The sequence below is a fragment of the Erpetoichthys calabaricus genome, chromosome 2, assembly GCF_900747795.2.
Source record: "Erpetoichthys calabaricus chromosome 2, fErpCal1.3, whole genome shotgun sequence".
NCBI classification, from domain to species: Eukaryota; Metazoa; Chordata; class Cladistia; order Polypteriformes; family Polypteridae; genus Erpetoichthys; species Erpetoichthys calabaricus.
In genome coordinates, this window is record NC_041395.2 from 90040755 (window position 1) to 90059672 (window position 18918).

General features: G+C 40.1%; 1 protein-coding gene across 1 annotated transcript in view; it reads right to left on the reverse strand.

Moving 5' to 3' along the window:
- LOC114643473 (uncharacterized) overlaps nucleotides 1-18705 on the reverse strand; it is a 66990-nt gene extending 48285 nt beyond the window's left edge. The window contains exon 1 of the mRNA XM_051922979.1: nucleotides 18687-18705. The gene's annotated coding sequence lies outside the window, so the exon portion shown is untranslated. The remainder of the gene's footprint in view (nucleotides 1-18686) is intronic.
- Between the last annotated feature and the right edge of the window lie 213 nt (nucleotides 18706-18918).

Sequence of the window (18918 nt, forward strand, 5' to 3'; positions counted from 1 at the left end):
GGCAGGTTTCATTTTGAAATTCTACGCGTAATGGTCATAACTGGAACCTCTTTTTTGTCCATATACTGTAATGGAGGAAGCAGAGTCGCGTATCGCGTCATCACGCCTCCTACGTAATCACATGAACTGAAAACAAGGAAGAGCCCCAAAGAGCGCTGAAGAAAACATTCTCCGTCAACCCCCACACTCCCCCCGCCCTTCCGCACATCATGGCATTTTCATTAATGAAGTGACGTAATACTCCAGCTCCACCTTCTTCACAAGTTCATTCACCAAATTATTTGTCAATTATATTTCACAGTAAGAATTTACAGCACAACTCAAACGCGGGAACGAAGGTAAATGACGTTAATTGTTGAGTGTCTTTTAATACTGTGTAAGCATACATATTAACAGATGTGCAATTAAACGTGTGCATTTACGGGGTGATTTCTCAGGCTTAAAAGCTCGCCTTTTATTAAAAAGGTAAATGCAAATTGTTTTCATTCTGAAGGGCACAAACTACATTGGATTTCAGCCGTTAAACGCTCAAAAATGTCGGTACACCAGATAAATAAGCGCAACATATTATCAGTTGTATCGTACGCTTACAATACATATAGAAATATGTTAATCGTTAACTAATAGTATGGGATGGTGTTTTTCGACTCAGATGCCGATGGAGACCAGAACTGCTTTGGAAAAATATGAACGCCTTGGGGCCAATCTGGAAGAAGGTAGCACAGCGCCTTGATTTAAATGATTCCATGTCTTGGTGGGTTTGCGTAGCTTATTGTCAATATCTTTACACCTGTTTTTAAGACCTATTGACTGAAACGGGCTTTCACGAAAAAAGTTAGGGCTTTGCTACAGGATACACCCTCCACAAGTTAAGGAAGTAAAAATAAAGGTATATATTTCTGTTTTATTTAAACCTTTTAAGTTCGTATGCATAGCCCCATTTGGCTGTTTTAGTTTTTTTTTTTTCTTTCTTCAGTAATATTTAATCTCCTTAAAGAAAAACAACATATGCATTTTACTTTTTTTGTATCTCTTTAGTAATATTTTAGTGTAAAAGGATAACCAATATTTAAACCTTTTATGTTACTTTATAAAGTTATTTTACACAATGTTGAAAAATAAATAAGAAAGCTACATATTTTGGCAGCTGCTGCTTTAATTTTCAATGAAATAAAAAAAGCTCTCCAAGAGAAAACCTCAATGAAGAAGAAACAGTTTGCACTATCTAAAAAGGAGAAACCCTCATTTATAAAGGTTTGCTGCAGGTGACTTAACTGAAAATAAATGAATAGTTCCTATGTGTATAATACATATTTATCTATTTGACTTATGCCTTTATTCCAGCAACTTGCAACATCTGAGGCACAATTTGTTACATTACTTTTGTTTTTTGCAGCACAGGCAGGTGAAGTGACTTCCTCAGGGTCACACAGTGGTGTCAGTACCAGGATTTGAACTGACAAGCTCCGGGTTTGCTGAAATATTACTGAAGAAAGAAAAAAAAACGAAAATGGGCAAATGGGGCTATGCATACAAATGTCCATCCATCCATTATCCAACCCACTATATCCTAAATACAGGAGCCAATCCCTGCCAACACAGGGCACAAGGCAGGAAACAAACCTCGGGCAAGGTGCCAGCCCCCCGCAGGGCGCACACACCCACACACCAGGGACAATTTAGAATCGCCAATGCACCTAACCTGCATGTCTTTGGACTGTGGGAGGAAACCGGAGTACCTGGAGGAAACCCAGACAGACACGGGGAGAACATTCAAACTCCACACAGGGAAGCGAACCCGGGTCTCCTAACTGGCACCTTTCACTGCGCCACCATGCCGCCCGCATACAAACTTAAAAGGTTTAAATAAAACAGAAATATAAACCTTTATTTTTACTTCCTTAACTTGTGGAGGGTGTATCCTGTAGCAAAGCCATAACTTTTTTCATGAAAGCCCCTTTCAGTCAATAAGCCGTAAAAACAGGTGTAAAGCTAAACTTGCAGCACCGCTATTCAATTACACTTGCCTAACACCTCTCCTAAGGGGAGATACTGTGGGATCTGGGCATCAGTCAAAGCACCAATCACAGGCCCGATTAGAAACCGGGAAGCTGTGATTTGTCGTCTCCCTCCCATGTAACAATCACAGCACGTGTTACAACGCACTATGTATGTATGTGTATATGTATATATGTATATGTGTATGTGTGTATATGTATATATATGTTGATATGTGTATATATATATATATATATATATGTGGATGTGTACATGTATGTGTATATATATATATATATATATATATATATATATATATATATATATATATATATATGTATATATATGTATATGTAGATATGTGTATATGTAGATATGTATATATATGTATATATATATATATGTTTACATAACCTCTTTAACACAGTACTTCTCCGCTGCGAAGCGCGGGTATTTTGCTAGTCTATACTAATAAAAGGCAAAGCCCTCACTCACTGACTCACTCATCACTAATTCTCCAACTTCCCGTGTAGGTAGAAGGCTGAAATTTGGCAGGCTCATTCCTTACAGCTTACTTACAAAAGTTAAGCACGTTTCATTTCGAAATTCTACGCGTAACGGTCATAACGGTAGACAACGTCCACCATGTTAAACTTTTGTATTTATGGCCCCATCTTCACGAAATTTGGTAGGCGGCTTCCCTGCGCTAACCGAAACCGATGTACATACTTATTTCGGTGGTATGATGCCACTGTTGGCCACCATATTGAACTTTCCAACGGTCTTTGTTACTTATAGGCCCATCTTCAAGAAATTTGGTATGCGGGTTCCCAACAATAACTGAATCCTACTTATATACATATATACGTCCATAGCCTGCAGCTCGGTTGCCGTGTGAGGCGGTGTTGGGTCCCCCATCCCCATACCTCCCACGTAGTTGGCGGCCTGTCTATATAAGGCCTTCCGTCGCTACGGTCTCTTCATTCCCTTCCTTGCTTCGCCACGGTATTCACGTCTCCCTGCTGATAACTGCAGCCTTTTTATTTAATACACAGCTTCTCTGCTGTTTTATTGTTCATTTATTACGACTATAGTTATTGTGTAGGTATTTTAGACTTAGTTTACATTGTTCAGGTACCCATTTCCTTTATCGTTCCAACCGTACCCCCATTAACATGTCTATCGAGGTGATCACCATCGATCAAAGAACTATCACTTACAGAGTGGTTTCCATGCCCGGAGATGGCGACTGCCTTTTCCATTCTCTGTGTTACATATTGCACGGCCATTTTAACATAAAATGAAGAGTAGGTGTAGAAAAGATTTACTCCAAAGGTCTTGGTCAGATAATGGCAGCTATGGTCTGTCATCACAGTTTTCTGGCCCTCAACAGGCCTTAGTTATGGTGCTATAAGATTTTACCAAAACATTTATATGACATAACTTTTACTATGTTCTTCACATTTTAGAGGTTATGCTCATAAACATTAGTTTACCCTCAAAAACCAAACAAATAACACAAATTTAGTTCAGTAGTAAAGCAATGCTATTTTGCTGTACTGTACATGTACATATTGCAAGATTTTTGAATTCATTTGAGACCCACCCCAATTGGGTGACATGTCGAAATGGGATTGCTGCATCTGTCGAGGGCTGCTTGTCCGTTGCTGAGGCAACCGCAGGTTCCCAGTGCCCCGCAAGTTCGCAGTACCATTGAGGCAACTGCTTTTCCCAAAGTACTTGGACTCATCCTCATCTTTGGGGTGCAAGGCCATGACTCACAGGTCACATGGTACCAGAAGTGGGGTCTTGCACCAATGGAACCCCAAGAGGCACACAACCTCCTGATACCAGCTGAGCAAAGTGAGGCTCCTGTAGGCTCCACTGTCTTCACGTGCCCCAGGGATGTGCTGGTGAAGATGACTCCCTCGGATGACCCAGAGTATTTCCAATTCTACTTCGAGCGCACGGCAACACTGACACACTGGGACAGGGGAGGCTGAGCAGCTATTGTGGCCCTGTTTTTAACCGAAGAAGCCCTATAGGTCATGTGAAACCTCCCACCTGAAAGGCTCGATGATTATGATTTCCTCTGCACAACTATGAGCCCAGTGGCCAAAGGGCACCAGTTTCGTCTCTGGCACATTGACCTGGACCTCCCTATATGAGGACAGGTCTAGGACTTTGTGGACCTGATTCAAAGCTGGAGAAGCTTAGGAGAGAAGCTCGCTATTGATGCAGTCCTGTCAGGGATAGACGAGGTTCTTTATGCTGAGATGCTCCAGAATGACATCCACTCGATGTTGGAAGTGACCTGTAGACTGGATGGTGCACAAGCCACCTGGAAACAGAGGGGCTACCCAGGATTGGCCCTGACTTCAATCCAACCTGCACTATCCTAGGAACTCCATAGTGGGGACTGAACGCAACTGCTTTTGCTGAGATCAACTGGAATATCTGGCTCGGGAGTGCTGCCTCCCACCTTCACAGACCATGGCCATTGGTCTGGCCCAGGTATGTGGCTTGCAAGTTTCACCCAAGATGTTAAGGAAAGACAATTTTAAGATCTCTATTACGATGGCCGGATGTGAAATTCTGGCAACGTTGGACTCTGGTAAGCGACCTACTACTTGCTCCAGCAGACCCCTTATATTGCCACAGACTGGGTGAACGTTCGCTGCAACCATGGGGACGTTAAAACATATGAGATTATGTTACTCCCTCTGAAATTTAAAGGGAAGAACTTTAAGGTTTGGACTCCCATATCAGACACTTCACTCTGGTCTCTTTTAATGGGGACGATGAATGCCCTTTTCCCACTGGTCTTGTCTACCTGCAGAGCGCCTCCCTCTGTAGTAGACAGAGAGGGGCTCACCGTTGATAACGTCAGTGAAGGAGCCGAGTTTGAAATTGAACCCTAGTTGTCCAGTAAAATGGGGACGAATCCTCAAGTGAGGAACCGGGACAGCTGGCGGACTTTACCTCACTGTCGCTCGAGCCAGCAACCTCCCCAAACCTGGCACCTGCTACAGACCCCAGCGAAGGCAGGGGGTGAGCGCAATGCTGAGATAGGCGCAGAGGAAGCAGAGACTGCCACTCAGACTGTTTACCCACCTGGATCGATTCAATAGCAACTTAGATTTTGCATTCAAACAAGCACACATGGCAAATGATTCTTACTGTCTGGAGAGAGAGAACCCAAACTTTGAAACACCCCACTTTTTAATTAAGGATGGTTTCTTGTATCGGGTGATTTCTGATTGCATGGGGGATAGGCAGATTAAGCATTTGGTGGTGCCAAGTGGACATAGGGAGATGATTTTTAAAATTGCTCACAGTCACATTTTGGGTGGCCATCTTGGTGCAGTGAAGATGAGGGAATGCATTTTGAAATGCTTTTATTGGCTGAATATGAACCGGGATTCAGAGCAGTTTTGAAGAATGTGTCCCAACTGTCAGATTGTTTTCACTCATAGACCCGCTAGGGATCCCCTCTCACTGATACTAATTTTAGATGTTTTCTGTGAGAGGGTTGGGCTAGATATTGTGGGTCCACTCCCCAAGAGTAAAAATGATTTTCAGTATATGCTTGTGTAGGTTGACTATGTGACAAGATACCCTGATGTGGCTGGGCTCTCTCAGAAATGTTCAAATGTATTTACAAGATTTTAAATGACTAGGGTACACCTTTCATCTCTCGCGTCATGAAGTAGCTGTGTGAGAGCTTGGCAATTAAGCACCACTGTTTACAGTATGCAGATAAATGGCCTGACTGAGCGATTTAATAAAAAGTTGAAACAGATGATACACCGCATTGCCTTTTATACTGTTTGCTGTTCCGGAGTCCCCTCAAACCTCCACTGGGTTGAGTCCATTCAAACTGCTGTTTGTGCCTTCCTTGGGCTCACATTATACTACAGGTGGTTCATTCCCAATTTTGTGCACTGGGCCACCCCCCTCACTGACTTGACAAAGGGCAGAACGAACTATAGTATTGTCTGGGCCGATGCCTGTGACAGAGCCTTCTCAGACTTAAAAGTCGCTTTATCCTCATTCCCAGTTCTGTGAAATTCTGACTCTTTGAAGGAATTTATTCTGCAGGCAGATGCAAGTGCTTTCGGTTTAGGATTGGTGGTTTTACAATGTTTTAAGTGAGAAGAACACCCCTTTACATTTCTCAGCAGGAAACTGCTTCCCAGAGAGCACAATTACTCAACCATTGAGAAGGAATGTTTAGTGAATAAGTGGGCAGTTGAGGCCCTCTGGTATTACTTGTGGGGGTGGTGGTTTACCCTGGTGATGGACCACAACCTGCTTAAATGGCTCTAAAGACAGAAGGATACGAATGCTCGGCTCACTCAATGGTTTCTTAGTTTATAGCCATTTGCTTTTGATGTTTGTTCTCTTGCGCCTGGCCGCGCCTGGCTTAGGCAGTCGCTTTGCCTACAACAGTGTGTACAAAGCTGGGGGTGTGTGAGATTTTTTAAGTCTTTTGAGACCCACCCCAATGGTAAGACACGGCGAAATGCGATTGCTGCATCTGTCGTGGGCTGCTTGTTCCTCACGGAGGCAACTGCAGGTTCACAGCACCCCACAGGTTTGCAGTACCACAAAGGCAACTGCAAGCTCAATGCCTTCGCACACAACACATCTGTCTGCCCGACAGGTGATGCAGTGAACATTGTAACTTGGCCATTGACATAGCCCCGACCCTGCCCATTTGCTGTGACTGTGTATAATAGAGGGGTAGCTCCCGCTGCAATAAATAACCCCACTGTTCCTATTTCGAGCTAAATAAAGCTGGTTTTCATAAAGTACTTAGATTCAGCCTTGTCTTTGGGGTGCAAGATGGCAACTTGCGTGTCACAATATCGAATTGGGAGATGTGCTTCAAGCACTGAAATCCTAAACATTTTATGTTAGTCGTAATCATCAGTGATGATGACAACCAAACAGTTATTTGTTTGAAACTCACCTCGATTTTTAATTGCTCCAACTATTGTTGTCAGTGCCACTGTGCCCGTATGTGTAAATGGATGCGTGTGAGGTGGCTTCAACCACAATCCTGAATTATATCTACCAGTTACAAAATGGATGGATGCATGGACAAACATGCAGATGTGATCATTACAATCAAGGAACAAATACAAAGCTTCCGTTCTTTTATCGGGAATGTGTAGAACACTGCATTAATTGTGATTAATTCCCCCATCATTTTATCTGCATTAACACATGCGTGACATTGCAAGCTAAACAGTTACATCTCACATCTGAGGGTGAGCACTACTGATTGTGCTCTCAAAGCTGCACAAATCTGTTTTTAAGTAATTCATAAAGGCATAAATCAGGCAATAACAAAAGCTTGTGTGTGTCTGTGTGTTGGCTTTTTTTCTTTTCATTAATAAGCACGTTTTCCTCAGTCGCACACTGAAATTCTCGAACACACAACATTGCAAGACATGACTTCTGCTGTTTTTCTTTTCAACATGTTGATGCGGTGCCGTATCATCACCACTGTTCAGCCTTTTTCATATCTAGTTTTTACTGACATTATTCTCACATATCATCGTGCCATTCAAAGTTATTTATATATATGAGGTCATGCAAGAGTGCAATACCAAACTTACAAACAGACATCCCTTCTAGCCACACACCTAAAATTAACTTGACACATTAGTATTAGGATGGTGAACGACAGCCAGAGGTAACAGTATTGGCGGAGGCAAGTCGCCACCTAGATAACGTTACATACCCTTGGCATGAATCTCAGGATGGTGTGCCTCTAGAAGCCTCTCAGGTTTGTGGCGTTCTTTCCTGTAAGCTTCATTCTACATGGCTTACAGTGGGCTTTATTTTCATCAGCATTGTAATTAAAGTTGGTCCATACGTCCGACCGCTTTTTTCGTCTGGGAATCACGTTAGCCGACTTAGCAAAGTGGAGTGGAGCAGGATTCTGGCTGATGTGATGATTTTCTAATGGCGCCCAAACTAGTGTTAACCATTTACATGCATACAAGTTTTGAAGACTGAACCACTCCATTCAAGCTCATTATTTGTTGGTGAACCATGTGCAAAGAGCTTCACATTGCTCATTGTCCAGTTCTCTGTTTGAATCATTTTTATTTTGTTTGGTTTTTGTCAATAATGATTTTAAAAGCACTTATCTAAGTTTTCGTCATTAATGGTGCATTTTTATTTAGTATTTGTTCTGTTTTCATCACAGAAAAAATGTCTTTTAACGAGTATTTTTCATCTCAGTTTTTATCAACAAAATTAACACTGTGTTATAGAATGTCATTTGATACACAAAGACACTCAGAAAAATAACTGCTTTAGGCACACCATTTCTGTCGGAGAAGACCTAGCCATTGGGATGTATTGGCTGGCAACAGCTGCTCCAAATATTTATTAAGTCCACCACTTTGCTTTTTTCTTTTGGCACAGTGAGTCTGTACTGGTACGTAGAGATACAGCATAAACATTGAAGTAAAATAGTGTAAACGTTTAGACAATCCTGATTCAAGCATTCAAACACAGGTCAATTTCAAATCACGTATAGCTAAATTAGACTTAGTACCACAAGTTTAAGTAGCCTAAATGTGATTGGAAAAGTTTTGGATCAATGTGTTTTTTTGCTGTTCATACTCCTCCGAAAAGACTGGAAGTATCTCACATGACTGAAAAAACCAAAAGATATGTGTGAACATATCTAATGTTTTATTGATTTCTGAACAAACTATTAGTTTCAGTTACTGGAATCCTTTAATACCACTTACCATCTAAATGAGATACACATACTTTTTTAGTATGTAGACGGATGTAAAGACACAGAGACAAATACTAATGGGTTTGGCTCTTTCACCAGGGCAAGGAAATTTTAATGTGAGATTAAAACAAAGTGCTGTCTGTCATATGCTGGACAAAAATCACAATTAGCAGTTCATCTAGTAAGCAGTTCATCAATTCATAAATCTTTGTGTAAAGTCAGCCAATGCAATCAAGTTATACTTGCTCAGCTCCCTCATCTCAACAGTTTACTGATGATACAACAGCTTTGCCCATCTGAAGTGAAATAATAAAAGTGAGGATTGTATTTCCTGTTGTAAACCTGTTATTCTGTTCACCTGGGTTGCAAGGTACTGGCATTCCTAAAGTTCAGTTCAGTTCTAGTTTTAAAAAATGGCAAAAATGAAACAGCTTTCTTAAGAAAGTGTACTTTGTTTGGAGAATGTAGATTATTCCATATGACAAATTGCCAAGAAATGTAAGATTTCATAAAAAAGTGTTTATTAAGCAAAACTAACCTGGGACGAGAGGGAGCGCTGTTGCTAACAGTATCGTCTCTTTCTGTTCCTACTGCACAGAGAAGGTGTGCAATGAGGGCAACTGACTCTGCCCCTTCCAGTCAGGGTGTTGTATACTCGAGGCGCTTCCAAAAGGCGGCGTCTCATTTGTACAAAAGCTCGGACGGAGACGGAGCTCTACTACAGACTAGACCTCACAAAGTAGAAGGCAAAGCAGCCATTATTTTTTGCTAATTTGTTCCATTGCACACTGTTTTTGTTGTTTAGTAGTTTACTGATTAAAGAGGGCAACCCAGTTGGTACCCCAATGCTTATTTTGGATCCCATGTCATACCACACACGATAACACAGGATTCATCAGAGCCTGTAGTTTGAGAAATAAATGCCTTAGAGGTCCTTAGTTGACTTCTTTCTTAAATACAATATAATACTAGTGTCATCTGAAATAGGGAAACGAAGAAACTGGGATGCTATAATATACTCACCCACAAAATCTAACACACCAGAGAACTTATTATCTTTGGAAGCAGAAAAAGTGTCTGATAGAGTCGAATGTATATGTATATTTTATCACGGATGTGTAAATGGTTATAGAAGTAAAAGTTACTCACTGTTTTAGTGGTCCATCAAGGGATAATGTGGTGGCAGGGGCAAAGTCACACCGGCATTCTGTGTCTGCTTGTGAGTTGTTAACTGACTTGTAGGGCTACAAGTCAGAAGCCTTCTCCTAGACTGAAATGGATGGCGCAGAGTCTTGCGTCTGAATCTGCTATGGAATTCCTGAGTGTGCTTTTGGATTCAAATGGCTCAACGTTGGGACTTGCATATTAATTTGCTGCATGAGTTAGTGAGCAGTGTGCTAAGTTTAATGAGAAAGACACAGAGTGCTGAATTTAGGAAGGAGCTGGCAAAAGCATGCAGATAGAGAAATACTGTTTGAAAGACAAAGAAAACAACATGAAAATAAAGTGAAAGTTCTTCATTTAAGTTACTTGTGAGGGGAATGAGCAGCCAGTACAATGCGGTTGCAAACATGCACATGTGCAGAGAAATTAAAGAAAGATATGGGTAAAACCATACCTGAACAGAGGGTGACACCCGGTGTACATTCCAACGTCTTATTATTGGAGAACCCTGGACGATGTGAATGGAGATTGGCTACACTAAAACACTAGCAGTATAAAATTGTACTCCAGACAGAAAAGGGTGTCTTCTGCCTGGTCTTTGGACTAATGTGAACTTCAAAACTTCTGATTGTGAGGAGCAGTGAGAAAAGTACTTAATTTTGTATATATTAGTGAGGCCAGTTTACTTCTTATTGTACAGTATATATTGTGGGTGGTAAAACATGGTTGTGGGTGCTCATTTTTTGTTATTGTCTTCATGATCAATTGTTTCACTTTTTGATTTCAATTATTTTTCTGTTTGTTCTACATGAACTGTCTGTGTAAGAAGGGTCTTTTTTGGTTTTTATTGGTTTGTCTCATCACTTTTTTGCTTTGGAGCCACTGTAATTATTGAATATAGCACCTACATTTATTTTTTTGATCAATTTTTTTATTTGACTTCAAAAAATAGGAAGTGGATAACAAAGTAAAAAATCATTTTCAAATATAAATTTGAAACCCCCCATCAGGGCCCATCCCACCCCAACCTGGAGCTATGCAAAGGAGAACAGAGTAAAATTGAAATGAATAAAACACACAGATTTTTTTTCTTGTTTTTGTTAGTGTTCTTGCATTGGACTGCATACCCATCTCAACATATTATTTAAAATTGTTTTTAGCACATCTGGAATAAAAAATATTTTTTTTAACATTTTGATTTTATTAAAATCAAATAACATTCCATACAAGCATATCAAGTTTAACAAAACTAGGTTCGAAACAAATCAACCCCCACCCAATGAGAAAGACAGCTAGACCAGCAGAGTAAAACTTCAATAAAAATGAAAATAAGTAAATAGATAAATTGATAAATGAATAAAAATACATAGAATATAAAAAGAGGGGAGAGAATCCGCTTCCTCAATTTAAATGCTTATTCTAAAATGTTATTGATTAGATCCTGCCAGGTTCTGAAAAAGTTTTATACAGATCCTCTAAGTGCAAATTTGATTTTTTCCACTTTCAAATAGTATATAACCTCAGTTACCCACTGACTTAGAATAAGAGAGTTAGGATTCTTCTAGTTGAGCAAGATAAGTCTACGTGCCAATAGTGAAGTTGGCAAGAACAAGAAAATACGAACACATAACTCCAGTTCTTAAATCCTTACACTGGCTCCTGGTTAAGTTTAGGGCAGATTTCAAAGTCATCCTTGTAACATATAAAGCATTAAATGACCAAGGTCCGGCTTACTTGCCTGAACTTATCATGACTTACAAACCAGAGCGCACATTAAGATCTCAAGATACCGGTCTGCTTATGGTTCCAAGGATTAATAAAATAACAATGGGAGGTCGAGCTTTTAGTTACAGGGTCCCTAAACTGTGGAATGGTCTGCCTGCTACTATAAGAGATGCCCCATCGGTGTCAGCTTTTAAATCCCAGCTGAAGACTCACTACTTCAGTTTAGCATATCCTGACTAGAGCTGCTGATTAACTGTACATACTGCATCTCTGTTGTTAGTCATTAACACTAAAACATAAGTAACACAATAGTTATAATTGGATACTAACCCTCACCTTTTCTGTTTCTCTTCTCGGTACTCAAATGTGACACTTGGTGCCACGGCCTACCTGCCAAGTTGTTTTGCCTGCCTAAGGTAAAGTTATCTCTGATGGAGGATTGCAGGAATCGTGGGAAAGAGGGGTCCTTTCATCGGATTGGCTGGCTCAGCACTGTTTCACCCGTGGAATGGCCAAATGGGGGAGGCAGGTTGATGGATGAGGTCTCCAGGACTCTAAAAATATCCATTTCTTATTATATGATATCATCTACTGTTAAATTCTGCTCCGTAGTTCTAAATTTTTTTTTACTTCTAAAAAAACTTTTTATTTTATACTGTATTGAGGATTTGTTCTGTTCTGTGTATTGTATTGTATTGTATTGACCCCCTTCTTTTGACACCCACTGCACGCCCAACCTACCTGGAAAGGGGTCTCTCTTTGAACTGCCTTTCCCAAGGTTTCTTCCATTTTTTCCTATAAGGTTTTTTTTTGGGAGCTTTTCCTTGTCTTCTTAGAGAGTCAAGGCTGGGGGGCTGTCAAGAGGCAGGGCCTGTTAAAGCTCATTGCTGCACTTCCTGTGTGATTTTGGGCTATACAAAACTAAACTGTATTGTATTGTATTGTATTGTATTGAACTAAAGGCAATTACAGTTTGTTTGTCCTTCTCGACTTTAAGCCCGTCTGGAAATAGACCAAGCACAGCTGTTAGGGGCTTAGGAGGGATTATGATGCCCAGGCTGTGTGAGAGGCATTTAAAAATTTTGGTCCAAAATTATGTTAATTTGGTGCACCCCCAAAACATATGGCCCAAAGATGCTGGAACTTGATTGAAACGTTCACAGGTTGGATCTTGCCCTGGAAACATTTATACGAGAGAGATGCGCTTAATATATAATTTTAAATTGAATAATTGCATGCTTTGCGCATATGGAGCTCGAGTGAATTCTGTACATTGCTACCTTCCACTCCTTTTCTGAGATGTTGAGTGAGAGATTCTTTTCTCATTGTACTCTGGGATCTTTGAAAGGGAGGAACTGTAAAATGTTTTTATATATTACAGAGATTTTTCCGGAATAGAGAGGTAGTTGGGAGGTGAGGGAAATTGGGTAGGTTTTGTTTAAAAGGTAGTGAAAGAAATGTGTTGCTGGAAAGTTAAATTTGGAGTGTAATTGTTCATAGGATGCGAAGACGTTGTCTATGTAGAGATCTCTAAGTGATTTAATCCTGAATGTTTTCCAGACATTAAAAACTGCATATGTTTGAGAGGGTGGAAAAATGTGGTTCTTGTGCAAAAGTGCCATAGATAATATCTTCTCTATCTTAAAATATTTCCTAAATTGGTTCCATATTCTGAGTGAGTGAAGCACAATTGGGTTGCTAGTATATTGGTGATTGGTACTTGTTGGGGTACAAAGCAAGGAATATAAATAAGTATTGCAGGATTTTATTTTTATTGCGGACCAAGCCTGTGTATGTTCACCTATTTGTGTCCAGGTTTTTATAGTTTGTATATTTGCTGCCCAGTAATAAAACTGAAAGTTAGGTAGAACTATGCTACCTTCTGCCTTAGGTCTTTGTAGGGTTGCCCTTTGGATACATGGATGTTTTGAATTCCAAATAAATGAGGTTATGGTTGAATTTAATTGCTTAAAAAATTATTTATTGATGTATATTGTAATGTTTTGAAATAGAAAAAGAAGCTTAGAAAGGACAGTCATCTTGACCATGTTAATTCTTCCAGCTAAAGTGAGATGAAGGGTAGACCATCTATGCAAGTCTTGCTTAATTTATTCCATACAGATGGCAAAATTTTGTTGATAAAGAGCTTTATGTCTACTTGTGATGTTTACCCCTAGGTATTTAAACTGATTTGCGATGATAAAAGGGAAGGTGCCCAATCTAATATTGTGTGCTTGAGAATTCACTGGAAAGAGCACACTTTTATTCAAATTAATTCTGAGATCAGAAATCTTTTGAAATTCTGTTAGCGCTGTTTGGACTATAGGGCACAGTATTTTGTGGATCGATATATATAGTACTTTATCATCTGCATATAGAGAAATTTTCTGTTGAAGTCCTTCTATGATAATCCCCTTTATCTCATCAGCATTTCGACAGATAAAACAATTTCTGTTTTAATTGTTGTCTCAATTCTCCCATTCCCTGGGTACTCAAATACTGTTCAAGGTGCCCGAAGTCTAAAATTGTGCAACTGTGCCATTGCAAAGGGTTCTACAATCTAACAGAGTAAGCAGCACAACACCTGGTCTACACTTTAGTCCTGTCACGTCTGGACTACTGAAATACTCTGCTGGCAGGAGTACTGGCATGTGTTACCAAGATGATTAAAAATGCAGCAGCATGTCTGGTGTTCAGTCAGCCAAACAAGACACATGCCACACGTCTATTCAGATCACTACATTGGCTCCCTGTAGTAGCACTTATAAAGTTCCAGACCTTTATGCTTGCCTACAGAGTAATCAGTAGATCAGCACCTATATATATGGAGACACTTCTGAGGTTCTAATGCTCCTTTTCGACCACTCAAGTCTGCTGATGAATGTCATGTGGTGATGCCATCTCTGTGTGATATCAAATCTCACTTTATTTCACTGTTTTGTCTGTTCAGCTTCATTTCAATTGTTAATATACATCCACTCCTGCATTTCAGGCCTGCAACCCATTCCAAAAAAATAGCTGGGATGAGGGCAAACTAGGGCCAGTAATGAGGTAAAATAATTAAATAATTATATGACTTCAAATAGGTGATATCAACAGGTGATTGTAATCATGATTTGGTACCATGAAAGGCTAAGTCTTTGAGGAGCAAAGATGAGCAAAGGATCTTCAGTTTGTCAACAAATGCATGAGAAAACTATTGAAATGTTTAAAAACAATAATCCTCAAAGAAAGATAGGAAGGGATTTGCCTATTTCTCTCTCTACAGTACATAATATCATTAAATGATTCAAGGAATCTGGAAGAATTTGAGTGCATAAAGTGCAAGGGTACAAGCCTAAGCTGAACACCTGTGATCTCTGATCCCTCAGACAGCACTGCATCAAGAACCGTCCAAAAGCCAGTGTCTGTCATGGTATGGGGTTGTATTAGTGCCTTTGGCAAAGATAACTTATACTTCTGTCAGCATTAATCCAAAAAAAAAACATTAAGATTTTAGAGCAGCATATACTGTGCAAAGTTTTTCATGGATATCCATGCATTCTTCAAAAAGACAATGCAAAGCCACATTCTGCACACATTACAAAGGCATAACTGTGGAAGAAGAGGGTACAGGTACTGGACTGGCCTGCCTGCAGTCCTGATCTGTCCCCAATAGAGAATGTGTGGAGAATTTTGAAACGAAAAATGCAACAATGATGACATCATAACTCTTGAAAACCTTAAGACATGTATGCAGGAGGAATAGGACAAAATAACACCTGAAATGCTTCACTGCTTGCTATCCTCAGTGCAAAAATGTATTTTAAGTGTTGTAAAAAGGAATGGTGACATTATAAAGTGGTAAATGCTTTACCACCCCAACTTTTTTTGGAATGTGTTGCAGGCCTGAAATGCAAGAATGGATGTTCAGTATATTAAGCAATGAAAGAAGTTGACAAGACAAAGCATGACATTTCTTCGGTTCATACTGCCTGCAATGAAATAAAAGTCAAAGTAAATTTAAGAATCACTGGGTTTTTTTGTATTTTTTTTTTTTTGCATTTTCCATACCGTCCCAACTTTTTCTGATTTGGGGTTGTATTTTCATTCAGTTTTCACTCAATTACAATCCTACTTCATACTGGATTCAAATTCAGTTTTCTGTAGAGATCTTATTTGGACAAATAACATGAAGTTTAAATGTGGTCTTTATTGCCAAAGAAAGCACACATATACATATATACCACAGGACTGAATCAAGGTACTCAGTCAAGCAAAGCTAAACACCTTGGCACAAATTTTGAAATTAGTAGGAACTCTGGGGACTTGGGAAAAGAATGCCCTCGTAATATGACTACAAATCAAGTAGTAAGACTCACTTAAGTTTCCGCTTTTCTGCCTCAGAGGGAGTTCAAAGTCCATGGCGAACAAATCTATGATGGGGGTTCTGAAATTTCATACAGTAACCTTAGCAAACAAATAGATGCAAGATTACATGAGGGATTTACTAAGTTAGAACTTATTAAGTCTGCTCTAAAAGTAGTTAAGCATGGCATCGTCAAAGATTTTCTAATGAGTAGAGATGATCTCACACCGGATGAACACAGATAATTTTTTAGGTTACACATTAGGGAGAAAAGCAGCACAGAACTGTTTCATGAGCTATGCAACACGAATCAACAAGACTGGGAAACACCCGAACAATTTGTATATCATATAATGGATCTTTGACAGTGTGTGCTGTTGGATTCTGTGATAAGCTGCCCGGACACAGACAGACGGACACCATATTCAAGTCCACCACACGCTTATTGTACATAATAATAAGTCCAATAAAGTGCACAAACCCAGTGCCTCCAGCACCAATCTCCCCCAAAGTCCAGGCTCTCACTCTCTCTGCTTGCTCTCAGGCCGGTCTTCTTCCCCCCGGCACTTCCTGGTGTGGTGGAAGTGTTGGGGTTCTGGGTTCTTCAGGCATGGGGGAGTCCCCTGGCGGAGACCATGGGCCCCTACAGGGTGGGGCTTCCAAGCCCTGCACCCGTGGCCCCTAATGGAACCAGGGCGGTCACCCTCTCGTGTTCTGGAGGAGGCATGAACCCTCTTCCTGTCTTCCTGGGCGTCCCGGCTGGGGGTGGCACCCAGCCGTCTGCCACAACTCACAGCAGCATGGAGCTGAATTCAGGTATGATTAAAAATTAGTTATTACTTCATACCTTTTATCAGGGGTTGAATGAAAAGAATAACAACATCAGACAAGGCATAAAACCACTTCTCACTGACCTGAAGGAGGATGATGTTGTCATTCTAGAGAAGATAACTAAATCTTCCAGGAAGGAAACAGAGAGAATAAAGCATCTCAGCACTCTGAGTAAACATAAGTTTAGTCACTGTAAATTCAATGGAGGCTAAAGACTGATCAGACTAAGGTGAGCCAAACAAATGATAGGGCACATGTGGAGAATGCAGTTATTAGGCCATTAACAGCTCAAATGTCTCAACTAGCAAAAAATTTTGACAAGATTGTGAAACATATTGATAATGATAATCTGACATCTATCCCTGTTAGCAACACTTTTCGCAAAATTTGCCTTAATTGTACACTTTCTTATGCTTGTTTTATGTCTTTTATTGTACATATAGTTCGCGGATACAGCTGACTCGAATTGCATGGATTTGGCTTAATATTTACCGATTTTATGGACTCCACTTTAACTGGGAACAGCTGAGTCTGTCGATCACGGGACGAGACCTACGAACATTTCTTTATACCTGGTGATCTAGGACCGCGGGATGGTCTGTCTCCGTGATTATATTATATTCGCTATGCTGATCTGCTCCCGTTTCATCTTACAGTACTCTATGACTGGGAACTGATCTGATGTTCATACTAATCTGGCTTATGGCTCCGGGGCGATCACGCCTGAAATTACCAAGCGTTACTGTTTGTGGCTGTGTATTGGAACCTCCAAATCCTGCTACTTCCTCCTGCTATGCTTTCTGCAACTCATCTGTTCAGGAAGGCATTTAGCTCTACTTGACTGAGAGAGAGACCAGAGGTGGGAAGGGGTGTACTTTAGTCTAGTATAGTGATGAAAAGTGGCAGTTCTACCTGCAATAGAAGTAAAATCCTGCAGTACTTCTTTATATTCCCTGCTTTGTGCCCCAATAAATGCAAGGTATCGGCAATATACTAATAACCTAATTGCGCTTCACTCACTCAGAATATGGAACCAATGTAGAAAGCATTTTAAGATGGAGAAGCTTTTATCTGAGGCAGCACGCTGAAACAAGACGAAGAGAAAGAACGAGAAGAAGAGTCGCAGTTGAGGCAGCAGAACGAAACAAGACGAAAAGAAAGAACGAGAAAGAGACCCACTGTTGAGGTAGCACGCCGAAACAAGACGGAAAGAAAGAGGAACTAAATTTAGCAAACGGCTAAAACAAAAAAAAGAGTTGGTTGATAAAGGGAAAGACGGCAGGACACAAGTGCAGAAATGGCGATCAGCGAGTAAAGAGGGTGTTTGAGAAAAAAGGGAGACGAGAGGCCCAAAGGAGGTACCCAGTATAAAGAGGAATATATAAAACAAGGTCGTGTTTGTTTTGTTTGTTTGTTTTAAAGTGGCTTGAGTAAACTTTCAAGTGAAGGGGCCAGTTTCTGTTTTTGTTTGTTTGGTCACTACGCACCCGAGCTACGTTTGTGGCCCCCAACGGAGTGAATAATATTCACTGACTGTGGAAATAAGTCCGGGTGAGCTCACCAGTAGTTTCGGACCCATGATATATGTATAGTTATAAATAAGTTATTGTTCATGTTTTATGTATAGTGTATATATTTGTAACTTATCAAGTTTGGAAAACTGTTCATGTTTCATTTGAGTAAAGAGTTATTTTTTCCTTAATATTTGAGTAACAGTGATTGGATTATGTATTAAAAGGCTGATGGTGGGAGATATTGTACCTGCAAACAAGAGAGGTGGTGACACCATTATAAAAGAGCTCAGGGCCTTGCATTACCGATAAACAAAGGGTGGTACAAGGGGGTTACACTTACCTAGACATTTGTATTGACGTTGAATATTGCAAAATAGCAAAGTAGCCAGGCAAAGTAAAACAACCACTGCTGCAATAATATACCCTGCAAAATTTAAAAATAAGTTTAAAAATGCAGTTTTTCTAACACAAATCAATTCAAACTATTTTTCCATAATTTTGTACTATACGATGGAGAGTTTCAGAACACTTGCACAATTTTATAACTATAATGTAATAATAATAAATTACAC